The 12,696-nt window shown below is 46.4% G+C and overlaps 8 non-coding genes across 8 annotated transcripts; all 8 read left to right on the top strand.

The window, feature by feature from the left end:
* The first annotated feature begins 406 nt into the window (after positions 1-406).
* LOC142272685 (U2 spliceosomal RNA) lies at positions 407-597 on the top strand. Its single transcript, XR_012737503.1, has one exon. It is a non-coding gene; the product is annotated as a U2 spliceosomal RNA (small nuclear RNA).
* Positions 598-1,984: 1,387 nt separating this feature from the next.
* Positions 1,985-2,175, top strand: LOC142272684 (U2 spliceosomal RNA). The gene has a single exon (XR_012737502.1). It is a non-coding gene; the product is annotated as a U2 spliceosomal RNA (small nuclear RNA).
* Positions 2,176-3,562: 1,387 nt separating this feature from the next.
* On the top strand, positions 3,563-3,753 carry LOC142272683 (U2 spliceosomal RNA). The gene has a single exon (XR_012737501.1). It is a non-coding gene; the product is annotated as a U2 spliceosomal RNA (small nuclear RNA).
* Positions 3,754-5,140: 1,387 nt separating this feature from the next.
* LOC142272682 (U2 spliceosomal RNA) lies at positions 5,141-5,331 on the top strand. The gene has a single exon (XR_012737500.1). It is a non-coding gene; the product is annotated as a U2 spliceosomal RNA (small nuclear RNA).
* A 1,387-nt stretch (positions 5,332-6,718) lies between these two features.
* On the top strand, positions 6,719-6,909 carry LOC142272681 (U2 spliceosomal RNA). The gene has a single exon (XR_012737499.1). It is a non-coding gene; the product is annotated as a U2 spliceosomal RNA (small nuclear RNA).
* Positions 6,910-8,296: 1,387 nt separating this feature from the next.
* LOC142272680 (U2 spliceosomal RNA) lies at positions 8,297-8,487 on the top strand. Its single transcript, XR_012737498.1, has one exon. It is a non-coding gene; the product is annotated as a U2 spliceosomal RNA (small nuclear RNA).
* Positions 8,488-9,874: 1,387 nt separating this feature from the next.
* On the top strand, positions 9,875-10,065 carry LOC142272677 (U2 spliceosomal RNA). Its single transcript, XR_012737496.1, has one exon. It is a non-coding gene; the product is annotated as a U2 spliceosomal RNA (small nuclear RNA).
* Positions 10,066-11,452: 1,387 nt separating this feature from the next.
* Positions 11,453-11,643, top strand: LOC142272676 (U2 spliceosomal RNA). Its single transcript, XR_012737495.1, has one exon. It is a non-coding gene; the product is annotated as a U2 spliceosomal RNA (small nuclear RNA).
* Positions 11,644-12,696: the final 1,053 nt, after the last annotated feature.

The raw sequence follows: 12,696 nt of genomic DNA, 5'->3' as shown, positions 1-12,696 counted from the left end.
AAGGTACAGAGGGCAGGGTTTGGGGGCTGGGAAGGAAAGGGAAAAGATTAGGGTTTGGGGATGATGAAAGGGCTTTCTACGGGTAAGGATGGCAAAGGGTGGCAGTGACGGAAAGTCAGGCAACCTGTCCTGTCCGTCTTTTTGTATCGTGAATTGGAAAGACTGCAAGGGGGAGGGGAGTTGCTTGCGCCCTAAAGGAGGAGTTATTCAGATTCATTGCAGTGGGCGGCGGCTGCAAAACGCACCATTCTTCTTGTTTTGGCTCTGCAAAGCAGCCTTTTCAAGGGTTGGCTTGGGTGACAAAATGTCTTGTGTAGGCGTGGGTTTGTCTCCCTCTCGCTCTCTCTCCCTAAGATGTGTCCGGCATAGGCCAGGGTGCCACTCGAGGCCCAAACCAATTCTGGTTATCGCTTCTCGGCCTTTTGGCTAAGATCAAGTGTAGTATCTGTTCTTATCAGTTTAATATCTGATACGTCCCCTATCTGGGGACCATATATTAAATGGATTTTTAGAACAGGGAGATGGAAAAAGAGCTTGCTCTGTCCACTCCACGCATTGACCTGGTATTGCAGTACCTCCAGGAACGGTGCACCCCTTCTTAACCCAGTTTCCAAAAGCAGAACTCAATTCACCTGATTCATATTAGCCCGATTTAATGAATTGGAAGAAAGCATACGTCTTCATATGCACCTCAATTTGGCCCATTCACTTTTCACACTTCCTCCTTTTGTTTTTTATCTTTCACACTTTTGACTTTCTTTATTCATCCAAATAGCAAACTCATCACCACTCAACCTGACCAACTCGGCTATGTCCCCGTGCTGCAGTTCTCTGTCTTATCTAGATCATTTGCAATTGAATGGAATAGATCCCTTTTGGACAAAGTGGATTCACCTGCTGCTGCAGTGACCACAGGTGTGATAACATCTAGAATTGGCATCTGGTGCGATCTCTCCGCTTCCACTCCAAAGAAAGTTACCTGTTTATTCCTATCATGCATTGGTTTTTGGGGTTTTCTTTGAGTAATGATGATCTCTTTAGTAGTCTGTTGGCACCCTCTCCTGGAGGAATAGTTTGCTTGCTCTTGGACATTCTAAAAGAGAGGTCATGATAGACATTGAGCTTCTGAGCTCAATTGGGGACAGTCATGGGTGATGAATGTTTGCAACCTACTGCGAAGCCTCATACCGCAATATAAGGAACGTCAAATACTAAGAAAGGGCGGCCTATGAAAGAATTACTACTTTCAATAAGTACACTTAAACGGCTAATTGGGAATAGAAAAACTGTAAAAAGCCCTCTGAGAAAGCCCCCCTCTAACCTTTGATAGTAAGCTTTTCTGTAGTCTGCCTGTTGATGTATTTTCCGTTTGAACTGTGCACAACATGAAGAGACGGAACACTGGCGGCTTGTCACAATGCCCCCCGATGACATCACAATAGCGCTGCTGCCTAGAAAACAAGCTGCGCAGAAGAAGTTGTTCTTTGGGTGGGAGGGTGGGCTAGTGGAAGGAGGGGGCAATCTCTTTTTTTCCCGGGTGGTAGGGGGATGACAGGAGAAGGGAAGCGGGTGGTGAGAAAGGTACAGAGGGCAGGGTTTGGGGGCTGGGAAGGAAAGGGAAAAGATTAGGGTTTGGGGATGATGAAAGGGCTTTCTACGGGTAAGGATGGCAAAGGGTGGCAGTGACGGAAAGTCAGGCAACCTGTCCTGTCCGTCTTTTTGTATCGTGAATTGGAAAGACTGCAAGGGGGAGGGGAGTTGCTTGCGCCCTAAAGGAGGAGTTATTCAGATTCATTGCAGTGGGCGGCGGCTGCAAAACGCACCATTCTTCTTGTTTTGGCTCTGCAAAGCAGCCTTTTCAAGGGTTGGCTTGGGTGACAAAATGTCTTGTGTAGGCGTGGGTTTGTCTCCCTCTCGCTCTCTCTCCCTAAGATGTGTCCGGCATAGGCCAGGGTGCCACTCGAGGCCCAAACCAATTCTGGTTATCGCTTCTCGGCCTTTTGGCTAAGATCAAGTGTAGTATCTGTTCTTATCAGTTTAATATCTGATACGTCCCCTATCTGGGGACCATATATTAAATGGATTTTTAGAACAGGGAGATGGAAAAAGAGCTTGCTCTGTCCACTCCACGCATTGACCTGGTATTGCAGTACCTCCAGGAACGGTGCACCCCTTCTTAACCCAGTTTCCAAAAGCAGAACTCAATTCACCTGATTCATATTAGCCCGATTTAATGAATTGGAAGAAAGCATACGTCTTCATATGCACCTCAATTTGGCCCATTCACTTTTCACACTTCCTCCTTTTGTTTTTTATCTTTCACACTTTTGACTTTCTTTATTCATCCAAATAGCAAACTCATCACCACTCAACCTGACCAACTCGGCTATGTCCCCGTGCTGCAGTTCTCTGTCTTATCTAGATCATTTGCAATTGAATGGAATAGATCCCTTTTGGACAAAGTGGATTCACCTGCTGCTGCAGTGACCACAGGTGTGATAACATCTAGAATTGGCATCTGGTGCGATCTCTCCGCTTCCACTCCAAAGAAAGTTACCTGTTTATTCCTATCATGCATTGGTTTTTGGGGTTTTCTTTGAGTAATGATGATCTCTTTAGTAGTCTGTTGGCGCCCTCTCCTGGAGGAATAGTTTGCTTGCTCTTGGACATTCTAAAAGAGAGGTCATGATAGACATTGAGCTTCTGAGCTCAATTGGGGACAGTCATGGGTGATGAATGTTTGCAACCTACTGCGAAGCCTCATACCGCAATATAAGGAACGTCAAATACTAAGAAAGGGCGGCCTATGAAAGAATTACTACTTTCAATAAGTACACTTAAACGGCTAATTGGGAATAGAAAAACTGTAAAAAGCCCTCTGAGAAAGCCCCCCTCTAACCTTTGATAGTAAGCTTTTCTGTAGTCTGCCTGTTGATGTATTTTCCGTTTGAACTGTGCACAACATGAAGAGACGGAACACTGGCGGCTTGTCACAATGCCCCCCGATGACATCACAATAGCGCTGCTGCCTAGAAAACAAGCTGCGCAGAAGAAGTTGTTCTTTGGGTGGGAGGGTGGGCTAGTGGAAGGAGGGGGCAATCTCTTTTTTTCCCGGGTGGTAGGGGGATGACAGGAGAAGGGAAGCGGGTGGTGAGAAAGGTACAGAGGGCAGGGTTTGGGGGCTGGGAAGGAAAGGGAAAAGATTAGGGTTTGGGGATGATGAAAGGGCTTTCTACGGGTAAGGATGGCAAAGGGTGGCAGTGACGGAAAGTCAGGCAACCTGTCCTGTCCGTCTTTTTGTATCGTGAATTGGAAAGACTGCAAGGGGGAGGGGAGTTGCTTGCGCCCTAAAGGAGGAGTTATTCAGATTCATTGCAGTGGGCGGCGGCTGCAAAACGCACCATTCTTCTTGTTTTGGCTCTGCAAAGCAGCCTTTTCAAGGGTTGGCTTGGGTGACAAAATGTCTTGTGTAGGCGTGGGTTTGTCTCCCTCTCGCTCTCTCTCCCTAAGATGTGTCCGGCATAGGCCAGGGTGCCACTCGAGGCCCAAACCAATTCTGGTTATCGCTTCTCGGCCTTTTGGCTAAGATCAAGTGTAGTATCTGTTCTTATCAGTTTAATATCTGATACGTCCCCTATCTGGGGACCATATATTAAATGGATTTTTAGAACAGGGAGATGGAAAAAGAGCTTGCTCTGTCCACTCCACGCATTGACCTGGTATTGCAGTACCTCCAGGAACGGTGCACCCCTTCTTAACCCAGTTTCCAAAAGCAGAACTCAATTCACCTGATTCATATTAGCCCGATTTAATGAATTGGAAGAAAGCATACGTCTTCATATGCACCTCAATTTGGCCCATTCACTTTTCACACTTCCTCCTTTTGTTTTTTATCTTTCACACTTTTGACTTTCTTTATTCATCCAAATAGCAAACTCATCACCACTCAACCTGACCAACTCGGCTATGTCCCCGTGCTGCAGTTCTCTGTCTTATCTAGATCATTTGCAATTGAATGGAATAGATCCCTTTTGGACAAAGTGGATTCACCTGCTGCTGCAGTGACCACAGGTGTGATAACATCTAGAATTGGCATCTGGTGCGATCTCTCCGCTTCCACTCCAAAGAAAGTTACCTGTTTATTCCTATCATGCATTGGTTTTTGGGGTTTTCTTTGAGTAATGATGATCTCTTTAGTAGTCTGTTGGCGCCCTCTCCTGGAGGAATAGTTTGCTTGCTCTTGGACATTCTAAAAGAGAGGTCATGATAGACATTGAGCTTCTGAGCTCAATTGGGGACAGTCATGGGTGATGAATGTTTGCAACCTACTGCGAAGCCTCATACCGCAATATAAGGAACGTCAAATACTAAGAAAGGGCGGCCTATGAAAGAATTACTACTTTCAATAAGTACACTTAAACGGCTAATTGGGAATAGAAAAACTGTAAAAAGCCCTCTGAGAAAGCCCCCCTCTAACCTTTGATAGTAAGCTTTTCTGTAGTCTGCCTGTTGATGTATTTTCCGTTTGAACTGTGCACAACATGAAGAGACGGAACACTGGCGGCTTGTCACAATGCCCCCCGATGACATCACAATAGCGCTGCTGCCTAGAAAACAAGCTGCGCAGAAGAAGTTGTTCTTTGGGTGGGAGGGTGGGCTAGTGGAAGGAGGGGGCAATCTCTTTTTTTCCCGGGTGGTAGGGGGATGACAGGAGAAGGGAAGCGGGTGGTGAGAAAGGTACAGAGGGCAGGGTTTGGGGGCTGGGAAGGAAAGGGAAAAGATTAGGGTTTGGGGATGATGAAAGGGCTTTCTACGGGTAAGGATGGCAAAGGGTGGCAGTGACGGAAAGTCAGGCAACCTGTCCTGTCCGTCTTTTTGTATCGTGAATTGGAAAGACTGCAAGGGGGAGGGGAGTTGCTTGCGCCCTAAAGGAGGAGTTATTCAGATTCATTGCAGTGGGCGGCGGCTGCAAAACGCACCATTCTTCTTGTTTTGGCTCTGCAAAGCAGCCTTTTCAAGGGTTGGCTTGGGTGACAAAATGTCTTGTGTAGGCGTGGGTTTGTCTCCCTCTCGCTCTCTCTCCCTAAGATGTGTCCGGCATAGGCCAGGGTGCCACTCGAGGCCCAAACCAATTCTGGTTATCGCTTCTCGGCCTTTTGGCTAAGATCAAGTGTAGTATCTGTTCTTATCAGTTTAATATCTGATACGTCCCCTATCTGGGGACCATATATTAAATGGATTTTTAGAACAGGGAGATGGAAAAAGAGCTTGCTCTGTCCACTCCACGCATTGACCTGGTATTGCAGTACCTCCAGGAACGGTGCACCCCTTCTTAACCCAGTTTCCAAAAGCAGAACTCAATTCACCTGATTCATATTAGCCCGATTTAATGAATTGGAAGAAAGCATACGTCTTCATATGCACCTCAATTTGGCCCATTCACTTTTCACACTTCCTCCTTTTGTTTTTTATCTTTCACACTTTTGACTTTCTTTATTCATCCAAATAGCAAACTCATCACCACTCAACCTGACCAACTCGGCTATGTCCCCGTGCTGCAGTTCTCTGTCTTATCTAGATCATTTGCAATTGAATGGAATAGATCCCTTTTGGACAAAGTGGATTCACCTGCTGCTGCAGTGACCACAGGTGTGATAACATCTAGAATTGGCATCTGGTGCGATCTCTCCGCTTCCACTCCAAAGAAAGTTACCTGTTTATTCCTATCATGCATTGGTTTTTGGGGTTTTCTTTGAGTAATGATGATCTCTTTAGTAGTCTGTTGGCGCCCTCTCCTGGAGGAATAGTTTGCTTGCTCTTGGACATTCTAAAAGAGAGGTCATGATAGACATTGAGCTTCTGAGCTCAATTGGGGACAGTCATGGGTGATGAATGTTTGCAACCTACTGCGAAGCCTCATACCGCAATATAAGGAACGTCAAATACTAAGAAAGGGCGGCCTATGAAAGAATTACTACTTTCAATAAGTACACTTAAACGGCTAATTGGGAATAGAAAAACTGTAAAAAGCCCTCTGAGAAAGCCCCCCTCTAACCTTTGATAGTAAGCTTTTCTGTAGTCTGCCTGTTGATGTATTTTCCGTTTGAACTGTGCACAACATGAAGAGACGGAACACTGGCGGCTTGTCACAATGCCCCCCGATGACATCACAATAGCGCTGCTGCCTAGAAAACAAGCTGCGCAGAAGAAGTTGTTCTTTGGGTGGGAGGGTGGGCTAGTGGAAGGAGGGGGCAATCTCTTTTTTTCCCGGGTGGTAGGGGGATGACAGGAGAAGGGAAGCGGGTGGTGAGAAAGGTACAGAGGGCAGGGTTTGGGGGCTGGGAAGGAAAGGGAAAAGATTAGGGTTTGGGGATGATGAAAGGGCTTTCTACGGGTAAGGATGGCAAAGGGTGGCAGTGACGGAAAGTCAGGCAACCTGTCCTGTCCGTCTTTTTGTATCGTGAATTGGAAAGACTGCAAGGGGGAGGGGAGTTGCTTGCGCCCTAAAGGAGGAGTTATTCAGATTCATTGCAGTGGGCGGCGGCTGCAAAACGCACCATTCTTCTTGTTTTGGCTCTGCAAAGCAGCCTTTTCAAGGGTTGGCTTGGGTGACAAAATGTCTTGTGTAGGCGTGGGTTTGTCTCCCTCTCGCTCTCTCTCCCTAAGATGTGTCCGGCATAGGCCAGGGTGCCACTCGAGGCCCAAACCAATTCTGGTTATCGCTTCTCGGCCTTTTGGCTAAGATCAAGTGTAGTATCTGTTCTTATCAGTTTAATATCTGATACGTCCCCTATCTGGGGACCATATATTAAATGGATTTTTAGAACAGGGAGATGGAAAAAGAGCTTGCTCTGTCCACTCCACGCATTGACCTGGTATTGCAGTACCTCCAGGAACGGTGCACCCCTTCTTAACCCAGTTTCCAAAAGCAGAACTCAATTCACCTGATTCATATTAGCCCGATTTAATGAATTGGAAGAAAGCATACGTCTTCATATGCACCTCAATTTGGCCCATTCACTTTTCACACTTCCTCCTTTTGTTTTTTATCTTTCACACTTTTGACTTTCTTTATTCATCCAAATAGCAAACTCATCACCACTCAACCTGACCAACTCGGCTATGTCCCCGTGCTGCAGTTCTCTGTCTTATCTAGATCATTTGCAATTGAATGGAATAGATCCCTTTTGGACAAAGTGGATTCACCTGCTGCTGCAGTGACCACAGGTGTGATAACATCTAGAATTGGCATCTGGTGCGATCTCTCCGCTTCCACTCCAAAGAAAGTTACCTGTTTATTCCTATCATGCATTGGTTTTTGGGGTTTTCTTTGAGTAATGATGATCTCTTTAGTAGTCTGTTGGCGCCCTCTCCTGGAGGAATAGTTTGCTTGCTCTTGGACATTCTAAAAGAGAGGTCATGATAGACATTGAGCTTCTGAGCTCAATTGGGGACAGTCATGGGTGATGAATGTTTGCAACCTACTGCGAAGCCTCATACCGCAATATAAGGAACGTCAAATACTAAGAAAGGGCGGCCTATGAAAGAATTACTACTTTCAATAAGTACACTTAAACGGCTAATTGGGAATAGAAAAACTGTAAAAAGCCCTCTGAGAAAGCCCCCCTCTAACCTTTGATAGTAAGCTTTTCTGTAGTCTGCCTGTTGATGTATTTTCCGTTTGAACTGTGCACAACATGAAGAGACGGAACACTGGCGGCTTGTCACAATGCCCCCCGATGACATCACAATAGCGCTGCTGCCTAGAAAACAAGCTGCGCAGAAGAAGTTGTTCTTTGGGTGGGAGGGTGGGCTAGTGGAAGGAGGGGGCAATCTCTTTTTTTCCCGGGTGGTAGGGGGATGACAGGAGAAGGGAAGCGGGTGGTGAGAAAGGTACAGAGGGCAGGGTTTGGGGGCTGGGAAGGAAAGGGAAAAGATTAGGGTTTGGGGATGATGAAAGGGCTTTCTACGGGTAAGGATGGCAAAGGGTGGCAGTGACGGAAAGTCAGGCAACCTGTCCTGTCCGTCTTTTTGTATCGTGAATTGGAAAGACTGCAAGGGGGAGGGGAGTTGCTTGCGCCCTAAAGGAGGAGTTATTCAGATTCATTGCAGTGGGCGGCGGCTGCAAAACGCACCATTCTTCTTGTTTTGGCTCTGCAAAGCAGCCTTTTCAAGGGTTGGCTTGGGTGACAAAATGTCTTGTGTAGGCGTGGGTTTGTCTCCCTCTCGCTCTCTCTCCCTAAGATGTGTCCGGCATAGGCCAGGGTGCCACTCGAGGCCCAAACCAATTCTGGTTATCGCTTCTCGGCCTTTTGGCTAAGATCAAGTGTAGTATCTGTTCTTATCAGTTTAATATCTGATACGTCCCCTATCTGGGGACCATATATTAAATGGATTTTTAGAACAGGGAGATGGAAAAAGAGCTTGCTCTGTCCACTCCACGCATTGACCTGGTATTGCAGTACCTCCAGGAACGGTGCACCCCTTCTTAACCCAGTTTCCAAAAGCAGAACTCAATTCACCTGATTCATATTAGCCCGATTTAATGAATTGGAAGAAAGCATACGTCTTCATATGCACCTCAATTTGGCCCATTCACTTTTCACACTTCCTCCTTTTGTTTTTTATCTTTCACACTTTTGACTTTCTTTATTCATCCAAATAGCAAACTCATCACCACTCAACCTGACCAACTCGGCTATGTCCCCGTGCTGCAGTTCTCTGTCTTATCTAGATCATTTGCAATTGAATGGAATAGATCCCTTTTGGACAAAGTGGATTCACCTGCTGCTGCAGTGACCACAGGTGTGATAACATCTAGAATTGGCATCTGGTGCGATCTCTCCGCTTCCACTCCAAAGAAAGTTACCTGTTTATTCCTATCATGCATTGGTTTTTGGGGTTTTCTTTGAGTAATGATGATCTCTTTAGTAGTCTGTTGGCGCCCTCTCCTGGAGGAATAGTTTGCTTGCTCTTGGACATTCTAAAAGAGAGGTCATGATAGACATTGAGCTTCTGAGCTCAATTGGGGACAGTCATGGGTGATGAATGTTTGCAACCTACTGCGAAGCCTCATACCGCAATATAAGGAACGTCAAATACTAAGAAAGGGCGGCCTATGAAAGAATTACTACTTTCAATAAGTACACTTAAACGGCTAATTGGGAATAGAAAAACTGTAAAAAGCCCTCTGAGAAAGCCCCCCTCTAACCTTTGATAGTAAGCTTTTCTGTAGTCTGCCTGTTGATGTATTTTCCGTTTGAACTGTGCACAACATGAAGAGACGGAACACTGGCGGCTTGTCACAATGCCCCCCGATGACATCACAATAGCGCTGCTGCCTAGAAAACAAGCTGCGCAGAAGAAGTTGTTCTTTGGGTGGGAGGGTGGGCTAGTGGAAGGAGGGGGCAATCTCTTTTTTTCCCGGGTGGTAGGGGGATGACAGGAGAAGGGAAGCGGGTGGTGAGAAAGGTACAGAGGGCAGGGTTTGGGGGCTGGGAAGGAAAGGGAAAAGATTAGGGTTTGGGGATGATGAAAGGGCTTTCTACGGGTAAGGATGGCAAAGGGTGGCAGTGACGGAAAGTCAGGCAACCTGTCCTGTCCGTCTTTTTGTATCGTGAATTGGAAAGACTGCAAGGGGGAGGGGAGTTGCTTGCGCCCTAAAGGAGGAGTTATTCAGATTCATTGCAGTGGGCGGCGGCTGCAAAACGCACCATTCTTCTTGTTTTGGCTCTGCAAAGCAGCCTTTTCAAGGGTTGGCTTGGGTGACAAAATGTCTTGTGTAGGCGTGGGTTTGTCTCCCTCTCGCTCTCTCTCCCTAAGATGTGTCCGGCATAGGCCAGGGTGCCACTCGAGGCCCAAACCAATTCTGGTTATCGCTTCTCGGCCTTTTGGCTAAGATCAAGTGTAGTATCTGTTCTTATCAGTTTAATATCTGATACGTCCCCTATCTGGGGACCATATATTAAATGGATTTTTAGAACAGGGAGATGGAAAAAGAGCTTGCTCTGTCCACTCCACGCATTGACCTGGTATTGCAGTACCTCCAGGAACGGTGCACCCCTTCTTAACCCAGTTTCCAAAAGCAGAACTCAATTCACCTGATTCATATTAGCCCGATTTAATGAATTGGAAGAAAGCATACGTCTTCATATGCACCTCAATTTGGCCCATTCACTTTTCACACTTCCTCCTTTTGTTTTTTATCTTTCACACTTTTGACTTTCTTTATTCATCCAAATAGCAAACTCATCACCACTCAACCTGACCAACTCGGCTATGTCCCCGTGCTGCAGTTCTCTGTCTTATCTAGATCATTTGCAATTGAATGGAATAGATCCCTTTTGGACAAAGTGGATTCACCTGCTGCTGCAGTGACCACAGGTGTGATAACATCTAGAATTGGCATCTGGTGCGATCTCTCCGCTTCCACTCCAAAGAAAGTTACCTGTTTATTCCTATCATGCATTGGTTTTTGGGGTTTTCTTTGAGTAATGATGATCTCTTTAGTAGTCTGTTGGCGCCCTCTCCTGGAGGAATAGTTTGCTTGCTCTTGGACATTCTAAAAGAGAGGTCATGATAGACATTGAGCTTCTGAGCTCAATTGGGGACAGTCATGGGTGATGAATGTTTGCAACCTACTGCGAAGCCTCATACCGCAATATAAGGAACGTCAAATACTAAGAAAGGGCGGCCTATGAAAGAATTACTACTTTCAATAAGTACACTTAAACGGCTAATTGGGAATAGAAAAACTGTAAAAAGCCCTCTGAGAAAGCCCCCCTCTAACCTTTGATAGTAAGCTTTTCTGTAGTCTGCCTGTTGATGTATTTTCCGTTTGAACTGTGCACAACATGAAGAGACGGAACACTGGCGGCTTGTCACAATGCCCCCCGATGACATCACAATAGCGCTGCTGCCTAGAAAACAAGCTGCGCAGAAGAAGTTGTTCTTTGGGTGGGAGGGTGGGCTAGTGGAAGGAGGGGGCAATCTCTTTTTTTCCCGGGTGGTAGGGGGATGACAGGAGAAGGGAAGCGGGTGGTGAGAAAGGTACAGAGGGCAGGGTTTGGGGGCTGGGAAGGAAAGGGAAAAGATTAGGGTTTGGGGATGATGAAAGGGCTTTCTACGGGTAAGGATGGCAAAGGGTGGCAGTGACGGAAAGTCAGGCAACCTGTCCTGTCCGTCTTTTTGTATCGTGAATTGGAAAGACTGCAAGGGGGAGGGGAGTTGCTTGCGCCCTAAAGGAGGAGTTATTCAGATTCATTGCAGTGGGCGGCGGCTGCAAAACGCACCATTCTTCTTGTTTTGGCTCTGCAAAGCAGCCTTTTCAAGGGTTGGCTTGGGTGACAAAATGTCTTGTGTAGGCGTGGGTTTGTCTCCCTCTCGCTCTCTCTCCCTAAGATGTGTCCGGCATAGGCCAGGGTGCCACTCGAGGCCCAAACCAATTCTGGTTATCGCTTCTCGGCCTTTTGGCTAAGATCAAGTGTAGTATCTGTTCTTATCAGTTTAATATCTGATACGTCCCCTATCTGGGGACCATATATTAAATGGATTTTTAGAACAGGGAGATGGAAAAAGAGCTTGCTCTGTCCACTCCACGCATTGACCTGGTATTGCAGTACCTCCAGGAACGGTGCACCCCTTCTTAACCCAGTTTCCAAAAGCAGAACTCAATTCACCTGATTCATATTAGCCCGATTTAATGAATTGGAAGAAAGCATACGTCTTCATATGCACCTCAATTTGGCCCATTCACTTTTCACACTTCCTCCTTTTGTTTTTTATCTTTCACACTTTTGACTTTCTTTATTCATCCAAATAGCAAACTCATCACCACTCAACCTGACCAACTCGGCTATGTCCCCGTGCTGCAGTTCTCTGTCTTATCTAGATCATTTGCAATTGAATGGAATAGATCCCTTTTGGACAAAGTGGATTCACCTGCTGCTGCAGTGACCACAGGTGTGATAACATCTAGAATTGGCATCTGGTGCGATCTCTCCGCTTCCACTCCAAAGAAAGTTACCTGTTTATTCCTATCATGCATTGGTTTTTGGGGTTTTCTTTGAGTAATGATGATCTCTTTAGTAGTCTGTTGGCGCCCTCTCCTGGAGGAATAGTTTGCTTGCTCTTGGACATTCTAAAAGAGAGGTCATGATAGACATTGAGCTTCTGAGCTCAATTGGGGACAGTCATGGGTGATGAATGTTTGCAACCTACTGCGAAGCCTCATACCGCAATATAAGGAACGTCAAATACTAAGAAAGGGCGGCCTATGAAAGAATTACTACTTTCAATAAGTACACTTAAACGGCTAATTGGGAATAGAAAAACTGTAAAAAGCCCTCTGAGAAAGCCCCCCTCTAACCTTTGATAGTAAGCTTTTCTGTAGTCTGCCTGTTGATGTATTTTCCGTTTGAACTGTGCACAACATGAAGAGACGGAACACTGGCGGCTTGTCACAATGCCCCCCGATGACATCACAATAGCGCTGCTGCCTAGAAAACAAGCTGCGCAGAAGAAGTTGTTCTTTGGGTGGGAGGGTGGGCTAGTGGAAGGAGGGGGCAATCTCTTTTTTTCCCGGGTGGTAGGGGGATGACAGGAGAAGGGAAGCGGGTGGTGAGAAAGGTACAGAGGGCAGGGTTTGGGGGCTGGGAAGGAAAGGGAAAAGATTAGGGTTTGGGGATGATGAAAGGG

The sequence above is a fragment of the Anomaloglossus baeobatrachus genome, unplaced genomic scaffold (assembly GCF_048569485.1).
Source record: "Anomaloglossus baeobatrachus isolate aAnoBae1 unplaced genomic scaffold, aAnoBae1.hap1 Scaffold_3544, whole genome shotgun sequence".
NCBI lineage: Eukaryota > Metazoa > Chordata > Amphibia > Anura > Aromobatidae > Anomaloglossus > Anomaloglossus baeobatrachus.
Note: the sequence above shows the minus strand (reverse complement) of the source record. Positions and strands in the feature narration are given on the sequence as shown.